Source organism: Nicotiana attenuata, chromosome 6 (genome assembly GCF_001879085.1).
Source record: "Nicotiana attenuata strain UT chromosome 6, NIATTr2, whole genome shotgun sequence".
Lineage (NCBI taxonomy): Eukaryota > Viridiplantae > Streptophyta > Magnoliopsida > Solanales > Solanaceae > Nicotiana > Nicotiana attenuata.
The window spans coordinates 85,962,999-85,976,444 of record NC_031994.1 but is presented as its reverse complement, the minus strand read 5'-3'; the positions used below and the strand labels follow the sequence as shown (position 1 = coordinate 85,976,444).

The 13,446-nt window shown below is 39.4% G+C and overlaps 1 long non-coding RNA gene across 1 annotated transcript; it reads left to right on the top strand.

Moving 5' to 3' along the window:
* Nucleotides 406-7,077, top strand: LOC109228358. The gene is made up of 3 exons (XR_002068373.1): nt 406-1,044; nt 6,320-6,384; nt 6,629-7,077. It is a non-coding gene; the product is annotated as an uncharacterized LOC109228358 (long non-coding RNA).

The window sequence follows — 13,446 nt, the reverse complement described above, 5'->3', positions numbered from 1 at the left end:
ATTTTAACGTTTAAATACTTAGTTTAGGTCTAATATCGCCATTTCAACTAGTTTTGACTCTTTTATTTTATTTTATCACAAAAATAAAAATTTCAAAAATATTTTCTTTTATTTAGCTAATTGATATTTTATCTAGTTACTTTTAGTTTATCCACCTTTCATAAAATTAAGAAAATAAAAAAATAGTATTGATATTTTATTTTTTCAGAAAAAAGACAAAAGAAAAATTTTGGACTAATTTTGTCTTGTTTTATGTGAGAAGACCATTATCTTGAGCTTGAGTTGGCCCAAAAGAGGCCCAAAACTTAACCAATTCACCTAGCCCACTACCCGAAACCCAATATCCCCTCATTTCTAAAATACACCCTAATTTCCTCTATATAAAGGATGAGACCTAATCTTAATTCTGGGACACACCTACACCTAGATACAGCAGCTGCCAACCTTCTTCTCCTTCCTAACAAAACACCATGGCTGAAACTTGCCTTCCTCCTCCAAAATTCAGCCATTAAAACTCACCTAAAGCTTCCGTGGGAATGATCCAAAACAATGCTATAAACCAGCTGCGCCAAACGACAAAAACAGCCATGAAAAGCAGTTCTTTAGCCCCATAAATAACGCCAAAAACCAGTCAAAACTCAGCAGCTTTTTAGCCCTTAAATTACCCCAAACCAGCCCACTTTTCGTCCATTTTTACTCCCAAAACCAGCACCAAAAACCAGTCTTTTTCACGCCCCAAAACCACCCTAAACCACCGTGAAACACCCCCTAAAATTCGAACTCAAACCAGCCACCATCCTCCATCAAAACCAGCTGTAAATCCCTCCTATACTAGCTGAAAAATACCATGAAAAGCAACTCCAAGATAACTCCAGAGGTTGAGATTTAGCTATGGTCGTTCGAGGTTGCCGTTCGAATTTCCGGTCAAAGGCGTTCAAGCTATTTTGTTGTTCGTCGCTCAAGTTTTTGTCCGCTTTACTCTACTGTAAATCTCACTTGGAGTTTTCCACTTGATCAAGTCATGGAAAATTATTTGACTTAAAGGTCCACTCTCTCGTTACTACACCTTTTATTTTGCTAATTTGTATGATGTTTCGTCTGTTTCTTGTGATAGAAAGCATGAGCAGTAGCTTTAGTTTATTTTAATTTGTTATTGTGGAATTATTTCAAAAATACTTCCACATTCTGTTAGTAGTCCATGGTTTCATATAGCTGATCTTTGATTTTGTTATTTAGTTAAGTATACATGGATAAATAATTTGGGGTTGGATACAGGTTTGCATTTTTCCACGTGAATTTATTATCCATAATTCAATAGCTTCACCAATAATCTCAAATAAAGGAAAGATCAACTTATGAATATGCGTAGAATACTTTAGGTGTGTTCTAAATCTGTTATCGTGATTGTGTACACATTCGCGTGACATATGTGTGATTTCTAGAAAATGAATATTCGTGGAATGATTTTAGGCACCCTCCTAATCGACTATCGTGATTGTGTACACGTCCGCGTGACATGATTACGATTTCTAAAATGAATCAAGGTACGCGTTCGCGCGACTTTGGCCAAATAATTTTAATAATAATAAAGTGGTATTAATTGTGTACACGTACGCGTGACATGATTCTTGACGCGCAAAACGAAATGAGTACATGTGCGCGTGACTCATTTTAAGATAATTCCATAATCACGAATTATCGAGTAATTAGAAAGCGGTAAAAGGTAAAATGCACATAGGTCCTAAAACATGTAATTGAACAATTTAATTAAGCCAGGTATAATTAAAGCGACCGTGCTAAAAGCACAAAATCCGGGAGTGCCTAACACCTTCTCCCGGGTTAACAGAATTCCTTACCCGGTCTTCTGTGTTCGCAGACCATAAATAAGAGTCAATTTTCTCGATTTGGGATTTAAAATAAACCGGTGACTTGGGACACCATAAATTATTCCAAGTGGCGACTCTGATTAAATAAATAATCTCATTTCGATTATTGTCACTTTAATTGGAAAAACTCCATATCCCTCCCGGAAAAAAGGAGGTGTGACANCCCCGGGAAAAAGGAGGTGTGATAGCAGTCATTGTTCATGCATTAAAGATTTGGAGACACTGTCTCTACGACGTGTCTTGTGAAGTGTTTGCAGATCATCGGAGTCTCCAGCACTTGTTCAAACAAAAGGATTTAAATTTGAGGCAGCGCAGATAGTTGGAGCTGCTAAAGGTTTATGATATTACTATTTTGTATCATTCGGGGAGGGCCAATGTTGTGGCTGATGCTCTCAGTAAAAAGGTGGTGCGTATGGGTAGTCTTGCATTTATTCCTGTTGGTGAGAGACCATTTGCAACAGATGTTCAGGCCTTAGCCAATCAGTTCGTGAGGTTAGATATTTCGAAACTCGTTCAGGTTCTAGCATGTGTAGTTTCTTTGTCTTTATAGCGCCACTATGATGATCCCCATTTTCTTGTCCTTAAGGACACAGTTCAGCACGGTGATGCCAAAGATGTCACTATCGGAGATGATGGGGTGTTGAGGATGCGGGGTTGGATTTGTGTACCCAATGTAGATGGGCTGCGTAAGTTGATTATTGAGGAGGCCCATAATTCATGATATTCTATTCATCCAGGTGCCGCAAAGTTGTACCAAGACTTGAGGCAGCACTATCAGTGGAGGAGAATAAAGAAAGATATAGTGGGTTCGTAGCTCGGTGCCTAAATTGTCAACAGGTGAAGTACGAGCATCAGAGGCCGAGCGCACAGCTTCAGAGACTTTAGATTCCGTAGTGGAAATGGGAGCGTGTCACCATGGACTTCGTGGTTGGACACTCACAGACTTTGTGGAAGTTTGATGCTATTTGGGTGATTGTGGATTGGTTGACCAAGTCCGTGCAATTTTTTCCAATTGGGACTACTTATTCTTCAGAGCGGTTGGCTGAGATTTATATCCGCGAGATTGTTCGCCTTCATGGTGAGCCAGTGTCCATAATTTTAGATTGAGGCACGCAGTTTACATGCATGTTTTCGAGAGCAGTGCAGCGAGAGTTAGGCACACAGGTTCAGCTGAGTATGGCATTTCACCCTCATAAGGACTGACAGTCCGAACGTAGTATTCAGATATTAGACGATATGTTACGTGCTTGTGTTATAGATTCCGGGGGTTCTTGGGATTAGTTTCTACTGCTTGCAGAGATTACCTGCAACAATAGTTACCAATCGAGCATTCAGATTGCTCCGTATGAGGATTTGTATGGGAGACGGTGTTGGTCTCCGGTGGGTTGGTTTGAGACGGGTGAGACTAGGCTATTGGGTACTGATTTGGTTCAGGATGCTTTGGAAAAGGTTAAATTGATTCAGGATCGACTTCGCACGGCGTAGGCTAGACAGAAGAGTTATGCCGACCGGAAGGTTTGTGATGTTGCTTACATGGTGGGAGAGAAGGTACTACTCCGAGTTTCACCTATGAAGGGTGTGATGACGTTCGAGAAGAAAGGCAAGTTGAGCTCTCGGTATATTGGACCTTTCGAGGTACTTGGAGAGTTGGGGAGGTGGCTTACAAGCTTGCATTACCGCCCAGTCTATCAGGTGTTCATCCAGTATTTCATGTATCCATGCTCCAGAAGTATGTCGAAGATCCGTCTCATGTTTTGGATTTCAACACGATTTAGTTAGATGGTGATTTGACCTATGATGTGGAGCCGGTGGCTATTTCGAACCGACAGGTTCGAATTGAGGTCCAAGTACATAGCTTCAGTAAAAGTATCGTAGAGGGGACAACCAGTCGGGAGGCTATCTGGGAGACCGAACGGGAGACGCGGTGCAGATATCCACGCCTATTTGAGACTTTAGGTTTGATTCTAAACCCGTTCATGGACGAACGTTTGTCTAAGAAGGGGAGAATGTAACGACCCGACCAGTTGTTTCGAGTATTACAACTTTTTTCCCCATTTAATGCTTTTCCCATTCTCAATTATTGTTATGTGACTTGGCGGGGTAGTTGGTTTAGTTTTGGGAATGTTTCGAATGAGTTGAGACACTTGGTCTCAAGGTTGGAAGCTTAAGTAAAAAAGGTTGACCGGATGTTGACTTATGTGTAAACGACCCCGAAATGGAATTTGATGGTTCAAATAGCTCCGTATGGTGATTTTGAACTTAGTGTGTCCGGATATTTATTTTGGCACATGTAGTTGAATTTTGCTTGAAATGGCAAAAGTAAGAAATGGAAGGTCTGGAAGTTTGACCCGGTGTTGTCTTTATTGATATCGAGGTGGGAATCCGATTTCAGAAGTTGGAATAGGTCTGTTGTGTCATTCATTACTTGTGTGCAAAATATGAGGTCAATCGAAATTGATTTGATAGGTTTCGGCATCGAACGTAGAAGTTGGAATTCATTAGTTTTGGTTAGGCTTGAATTGGGTGCGATTCGTATTTTTGATATTTTTTAATGTGATTTGAGGCATCGAGCAAGTTCGTGTTGTGTTTTAGGACTTGTAGGTATATTTGGTTGAGGTCATGGGGGCCTCGAGTGGATTCTGGATGGTTAGCGGATCAAATTTGGACTTAAAACAACTGCTGGAACTTTTGGCGCTGGTGTGATCGCACATGTGAAACTATTGATCGCAGCTGCGAAGCCGCATGTGCGCACAAGCCATCGCAGAAGCGGCCACCAGTGGGATTGGGAAGTATGCACCGGTGCGAAGCTTTTGCCACATCTGCGAGGTCATAGAAGCGACTAGTCGATCGCAGGGAAAGATGAGGGGCACATGCGGCCAAGTGTGTCGGATGCAAAATTGCTGGGCAGTATACATTGCGAAGGGTCCGAGATTTTTCTCTTTTTTGAACCTTTCAAACACGGTTTAGCGCAATTTCTGAGCGAGATTTCACGGGATTTCTTTAGGTAAGTCATATATGACCGTTTTTAGTCAATAATATTGAATTATCTTTAGATATTCCGACTAGTTACGTGATTTGAGGTGTAATTCGAGAATTTTGGCCTAGGGATTTGAAAATAAGATTTGAGGATTTGGAGGTCGAGTTGATGTCAGAATTTGGTAAATTTGGTATGGTTGGACTCGTGGTTGAATGAGAGTTCATATTTTGTAACTTTTTTCGGGTTCCAAGATGCGGTGCCCATGGTTGACTTTTTAGATTTTTTTTGGAAACTTAGCAATTTCGAATGGAAATTATTACTATAATTTGTATTGAGTATATTGCATTGTTTGTGACTAGATTCGAGATGTTTTGAAGCCGAATCGCGAAGAAAAGGCATAGTTGAATAAAGAATTGCACGATTTGAGATAAGTAATACTTTTAAACTTGGTTCTGAGGGTATGAACCCCTGAATTATGTGTTATATGATTGGTATGGAGTTGACGTAGATGCTAGGTGATCGGCCTATGGGCGTGCACCGTATAAATTGTGACTTAAATGATTCTGTGGAGCTATGAAGTCAAATAATCTTGTCAGTTTTCCATATTTTCTCCACGTGTTATAGAGATGTTAAGATCATGTTGAGACTATATGCCAGTATTTTTGAGACATGTAGAGGTCGTGTTGTTGTTAAATCATATGCTTAGATTTGCAATTTTGTACTCTGTCACATTCATCATTTGCATATCATATCTCAATCTTTGTTTCCATATATTGATCGACATATCATCATTGTTTGGGCTAATTATCATGATACATGTGAGCCCGAGAGACTAGAGAGATTAATGACTGAGTGAGGCTGAATGCCTGATTGTGAGGATATTTATAGGATCGGGCTGCACACCGCATCACGTTTTACTAATTCACGCCATGATCGGCTTATTACAATACTTGGGATAAAGGAGCGCCTTCGGAGTCTGCACACCCACAGTGAGCGCAGGTACCACTGAGTGCAAGTGCATAGCGCGAGTGCCGAGAGCGAGTGACGAGCGATTGGGAGGATTGAGTGACTGTGAGGTATGAGTGAGTCTGATGTATGAGTGACTGTGAGGATACACTGACTGTGAGGATTTAGTGACTGGGATGATTAAATGTGTTGATATTTTGAGAGCATGCATATGATTTTTTTCACTGTGTGGCTTTTATAGTTGGCATGTATAATTGACATATAGAGGTACAGATGTATCACCCTTCGTTTCAGTCACACTTGGCATATTCTATTTAATTGAGATTTACTGTTGAACTTGAAAGCATGCCTACATTTCTGTACTGTTATTTCTATAATTGGACTGTAACTGTTGAGCTCGTCACTACTTTCAGCCTAGAGGTTAGTTTTGTTACTTATTTAGTGCATTGGGTTGGTTGTACTCATACTACACTCTGCACTACGTGTGCAGATACAGGTACTTCCGGATACGGCGGCTGCTAAACTTTGGAAATTTATCTGTTGGAGACTATCAAGGTATATGCCTTGGCGTCCGCAGACCTTGACTCTCTTTCCTTTTAGTTATTTGTATTATTCTATATTTTTGGAAGTGCTTTCATCAGTTAGACTATATCGTCATTTAGATGTTCATGTACTCAGTGACACCGGGTTTTGGGAGCGTATTATCTTTAGATATGGTATTTTGTATCAGTATTTAAGATTAAGCTTATTTTATTATGTTTTCAAACATAAATAATGCGTGGTTTATTATGGATTTCAGCTTCCCTAGTATCACGAGAGGTGCCATCACGACAGGTGAGATTTGGGTCATGACACTTCAAGTCCGTCAATTTTTCAAGTTGAAGTTTTTAAGTCTGCTAATTTTTCAAGTTGAAGTTTAAAAGTCCATCGCTTTTCGAGTTAAAGCATCAAAGTCTGCCAAGTCTTCAAGTTCGTCAAATATTCAAGTTTATCAGTCTTCAAGTTGAAGTCCGCAAAGGCTTCAAAGTTTGTCAAGTGTTCAAGTCGAAGCCGTCAAGTCCACCAAGCCTTCAGGTTGAGGTGGACGTTTAAGTCCCTTTGCACCTTAAGTTGGCCTCTTCGTGTGTTTACCCTTTAAAGATATGTAATTTTCCAAGTTTAAGATGGACATTTGAGTCCCCTTGCACCTTAAGCCAATCTTGTTGCGAGTTGACCCTTCTATATGCTGTTGAGAATTTGTCCTTCTATATGGTGATGTGGATAAGTCCATCTATATGATGATGTGGATTTGTCATCTATTATTGTGATGTACATAGAAGGATCAACTCATAATGACTTGAAGATGTAGTCCTAAGTCATAGCTTTAAAGTTAGGAAACTCCATCACTTATTCACCAAGTTTCAGAAGAAGTTACTCCTCGCTAATGCCGCAAGGATGGAATATGGTTGGTCCAAGCCTATTTCTCACCAAGCCGCAAGACGCGCATGTACTTCTTTCTCAAGCTGAAAAAAAGGAGATGAAATCATGTGCTTCTTCAAGAGAGGTGGATATACAACCTAGTCTCTCGGCGAGGTCACAAACTGAAAAAGGAAAGCACCTCTCACCAGAGGATGAACTTTCAAAGCAAGAACTTCGGTGTACGAATTTTGCTTGCCGTCAACGATCTCAAGGTATGGGTATGGCATATCATGACTGAAGTGTATCTTTGCTGACGGGGTTCAAGGCTCTCTACGCTTTTATAATCTGCAAAAAAAGAAGAAAAAAAAAGAGCTCATCAAAACACGAAAAACTGATGACGAGCTAGCACGACAGATTTCGTTGGCCGACTTCAAGAAAATATATGGGGAGATATAGGGATAGTTTGATTGTAATTTTTGTATATGTTGTAGCTCTGGAAGTCTAATTTTCAACGCCGCAGAAGGCTCATGAGTTCGATATTCCTACGCCAAGATATAAACTTTTTTCTGAAGGCGCGCAATCTGAAAAGCTGAACGCGCGCGGCAGCATCTGAAACGAAATTCAAAACATTACCTGAGATGGTACGGAAGGATTTTTGCTCCGATTCTTGGATATGTTGCAGACCATTGTGTCTTGTTTCAGGAAATCAAGCGTCTTGCACTTTTGATGCTCCTACAGCGAGATATGAATTATTTTCCGCAAGCGCGCCAAGCTGTAAATCTAAAGCGCGAGGCTGGTACCTCAGCTTCGAAATTTTGTTCAGGCCAAACCGGAAGGTATTTGGCTCTAAGTTTTGATTATGTTGAACATCTTTGAGTTGTGGTTCTGTAAAATCAAGAATCTCAAAATTTAGAGACTCCTAGCTTAAGTTATGAAAATTGCGGTGAAAGTATGCAAAACTGGAATGCTACCTGGTCAGACGTCTCGATCAACTTTGAAAAAAAATTGCACCGGTCTATCAACATGGAGTTTGAACCGAAATTTAAATATGTTGAAGTTTTGGATGTCTAATTTTGCAGAAACACAAATCATTTGTGATTTAGAGGCTCCAACCTCAAGTTATGGCTTATTCCGCGGGAGTGCACGAAGCTGCAAAACAAACAGGTCGGGCTTAACTTAAGTTACTCTGTACCAATGGGGGAGGAATTTCATGCTGAAACTTCGATATGTTAATGTCGCGAAAGTCTAGTTTCTGCAATAATCATGTTGCTGACAATTACATCTTCCCTACATTGCGAAACAAATATTTTTGGAAAGTGCAAAGAGGACGTGCCGAGCGGTTCGTCGCCATTCATGCGGACATCACCTGCTTCTAATATCAAGACCAGATGCTATCTTGAGTCCTATTTTTTGAAAGCTAGAAGTCATATCTTGACTTATACTGTCACGATCCGGAATTTCCACCCTCGGGATTGTGATGACGCCTAACATTTTGTTTGCTAGGCAAGCCAATGTTAGAATAATTTTAGCATTGTTAACAATTCAATTTAAATAATAATAATAAAGAAACCAAATAACTGGAATAAATCTTGAATTTGAGTGAATAAACCAAAATAATAGTGATGTCTAAATACCATCCCAAAACTGGTGTCACAAGTGCACGAGCTACTAGAATAATACAGATAAAGGTTTGAATTGTTTGAAAGAAAATACACAACTAAGATAAAGTAGAAGGGGACTTCAGAGCTGCGGATGTCGTGCAGCTCTACCTCAAGTCTCCTCTGGGTAGTTGAATCCGAGCAAATCTACGGTACGCCGTTGGGACCACTCCGGTATCTACACAAGAAGTGCAGAGTGTGGTATGAGTACAACCAACCTCATGTACTCTGTAAGTGTCGAGCCTAACCTCGACGAAGTAGTGACGAGGCTAAGACTGATTGCTTACATCAGTAATAATAATAACAGAAAGACAGGAATAAAGGTAAAGCAGGTAACTCCTATCAGCTAACTCAAATTAACCAGCAGAAAATTTCGAATAACTAGTCATAAAGCTTATCTCAACAATCGAGGCCAATTCAGCAGTCACAATTAATTATTACTTTTATCAATATATTGCGGCATGCAACCCGATCCCACAATATAATATTTTAATCAATTCTGTTGCGACGTGCAACCCGATCCCACAAGATAATCAATTATTCAATTCTGTTGCAGCGTGCACTCCGATCCTACAATATAATCATTAATAAATCTGTTGTGGCGCGCAATTCGACCCTTCCATATAATCATTTATTAATATCATAATCCATCCTTATTACGCCTTTTCAATTTACTTTCATTTATGCGGCAGATAATACCAGATACAGTAAAGAAGTGAATAAATATAAAACATAGTAAATATATGAAGTAAACATACATAAAATACGGGGTACAATTCTCCTCTTTATAATTTTACTCAAGCTCTCAACTAGAAAGTTTCCTCCGTAATCGGAACATATTTATATATAGATATAGTGGATATCATCAAGAGGTTGTCATAATCCAAATCAGGGAAACCCCTAAGATACGCCGGCTTCTAGCAAAATGTTAGGCACGATTCCATGAGAATATATATATATATATATATATATATATATATATATATATATATATATATATATATATAGATGCATCTATTTAACCTGCAGAGCAAACGGCCCACTCCCATGAGAGTGTAATACATAAATCCTGCCAAGGCGAACGACCCGATCCCATAAGAGTAGTAGAGGAAATACCCCGCTCGCAAATCATACGTGCGACGCGGTCAAACATAAATTTAACATTAAAATCATATCTCTTTCTTGATTCTTTTCAAAATAAGGGAAATTCAGCTTGTAGCCTTTTTAAGTAAATTACTCCGCATGCGAAACATACATGCGACGCGATTACACAAAGATTTCTTAAGCTATTATAATATTCCTCAATTCCTTTTGAAATTACGAAGTTCAAATGAAACCTTTTAAGTCTTATATTCTTCAATTTCACTCCTTTCAAAATATTTAATAAGCAAACTCAATCTCGCTCCCTCTCAAGGCAAGCAATAAAAACAAATCAATAACAATATCAACAAGGCATGATGTGAGCCTAAAACTACCCGGACATAGGCATAGCTAGTAGCTACGTACAGACGCTCGTCACCTCATGCGTACGTAGCCACCACAAATAGAAGCACACAATAATTTAGTTCACCTATGGGATTAATTCCCTCTTACAAGGTTGAAAGGAGACTTACCTCGCTCCGAAGTTCCATAACTGGCTCCCAAGCCCTTCCGAAGACTCAAACTGATGCCCAACGCTCCAAAACTAGTCAATAATTATGCAAACTCATTAATACATACTCAAATATTCATTACAATCCTATTTACAACAATTTCTAACTCCGCTTGAAAAGTCGATAAAATCACCCTCGGGTCCACATGCCCGGATTCCAAAAAATTTCGAAGATAAACTTTACCCATAACCTCACGAACCCAAATATATAATTTATTTCCAATTCCATGTCCAATTTCGTGATCAAAATCTAAGAATACCAATTTCAAGGTTTTTCTTCAAAACCCCAAATTTTTACTAATTTCCATGTTAAAATCTATACATAATCAGTGCATTTAACTCATAATAGGTGGGGATAGCTTACCTTGCCATTGATGATGGAAACCCTCTCTTGAAACCCTCCAAGAATCGCCCAAACCAAGAAAAAATGAAAGAAAATGGGCCAAATCCTGCCATTTAAATAAACACACTGCCAGTGATTCTTTGCACCTGCGGTCACTTGACCGCTTTTGCGGTTCCGCAGGTGCGGACAAAATACCGTTGCTGTGGTCCTCCACCAGACCCCTCGATTCCGCATCTGCAATCGCCATGTGCTTCTGCGCCTTCGCTTCTGTGGCTCCTCGCGCGCAGGTGCGGTCCCGCTTCTGTTGAACTCAGCCGCATCTGCGGTCCCAGTCTTCTTCATCCTAAGCCGCTTATGCGTCTGATCACGCCCAACTATGTCTTCTAAAAGACAAAGCGGTCGTTGCAAATATAATTTGGTTTTAAGTTCGGAGTCGAATCCTCGGGGAACTAACGTATCTATTACAACTCTTGGCAATGATATTATCAACTCAAACAATTTCCAGATGCAAGATTTTTATCAATAAAGGTTGGGTTTTTGTTTAACTACTTCAAATGATATTAAAAATAACAATATGCTAATTCAAAGATAATCCAATAGTAAAAAAAGGTCTAGGGTATTGATTTCCCCAAGTGCTAGTTTAAGTCTTAACTCTTTTGCTATAATCTCGCCGTAATACTCTATGAGGATTATGAGCTATGGGTTATCGTAATTATCTCTCGATCAACTATGATAATTTACTAGAGCATTCTCTCGAACTACTCTAGCTGACAATTTGTGCAGCTCTGAACTATCCTACCAAAGTTTCGTTATCTCTAACCCCACTTTTAAGTTCAAGTAATGAATCTCTTCAATTACCCAAAAGTGGTGTTGTTCAACAACAGTCTAACCTAATATTCTTTCTCAAGCAACATAAGGCAATTAGACACGATTAATCAAGGGCCCATTCAATTAATCACCATACAAAACGTAGTTGAACAATCATATAATAAATCCGGCTCGATTATAATAAAGTTGAGTCAAAACTTCATCCAACAATTGGTTCCATCAACCCTAGATCAAATATTTAGCTATTCATAACAAAGCAAGAGAAAACTACTAAAGTGTTCATAATTTGAAATTGCAATAATAAAGAGAAGATAGAAAAACTCTAATGTTTGGTTGATCTTCTCACACTTGTTTTTGCCTCCAAGGTAGTCTAAAAACAAGCTTGATACTTTCTTGGGCGAGCTTTTTGAGTTTATAAGGGTTTGGAATAAGTTTTTCCCGAGTTACACTTTGGTCCCACAAGTTCTGGGCACTACACAGTTCACCGCGGCCACGGCGCGACCGTGGTGAGAGCCAAACATTCTGCCTCGCGTTTGTGGCCTGCCACGGTCGCGGTGGATTCAAACCCAGTCCACTTTTGCTTCTTTCCACTCGGGTGCTTCTTGATTGGACGTTTTCTTCACATTATTAACTCCAAAATACTCCGTAGTTCCTCCTAACTTGAATTAGTCCCTGCGAAGCAAAAGAACACCAATTAGAGCATTTTGTTATCATTTAGCCTATAAAACAACAATAAAGCATGGTATAATTAGGGTGTAAATATCGTCTATGTAGCCTATTATCAACACCCCACACTTATATCATTGCTAGTCCTCGAGCAATCCACCACACTCTATCAACGTTCTTTCCCTAAGCTTTCCCCTTAACGAATCACATCATGAACAATTCACCAAAGTTGCACCTAGTAGTGAACAATCTTTGCCTCAAAAGTCGAGTCTCTCATGCCATGCAATATTCGCACTTACTCAAACTACTCTATACAGAAGTCAAGACTTACCTTTCCTTAGTGAATCATATGCCCTCACATCACACAAGAGAGTAGTTCCACAATTAATGTTATTAAGAACAATTAGGAACTTAGATGGACAAAATTCGCTCACTCTCAAAAAGAACATTCACATGCCACAAAGATACACCATAGGCTTGACCGCAGTGTACTACTCTACTAATCGAGCCTATTCAGTCTAAGATCAATTAGGACTTCACTTGGTTGTAATGTAGGCTAAGGGATGGGTAGGATATATTTGGATATAGTGACTAACCTCCCTAAGCACTTTTAATACACTCACATTAACATTCCAAATCATACTTATGTCAACCAGACGTTCCACCACATTTTCTTTATAACATCCCATTCCTTTAGGTGCATTTGTATCAAGCTACCACTTATCAACTACTACATTTATTCATTTTTTTTTGTTTTTTTTACGTGGCGCTTCTTGTTTTACTCTTCCAAAACTGCACATTTCCTCTATTTCATTGGTTCCACTCAAAAACCAAACCACCACCCCACACTTTAACTTTTGCATATGTCAAGACCATTCAAGTTCTCATGGGAGGTAAAAGGGGTTCAAACAGATGGCTATTCAAACAATTGGGCAAGGTTCGCAATGTGGTTTCCAAAGAAACAGGCTTATAGGCTCAATGGGGATAACTACGATGTATTACATTTAGGTGGTTTACTTTATATATCTGGCATAACAAAGAAATGCCTATATCACTTCTAAGATTGAATAAAG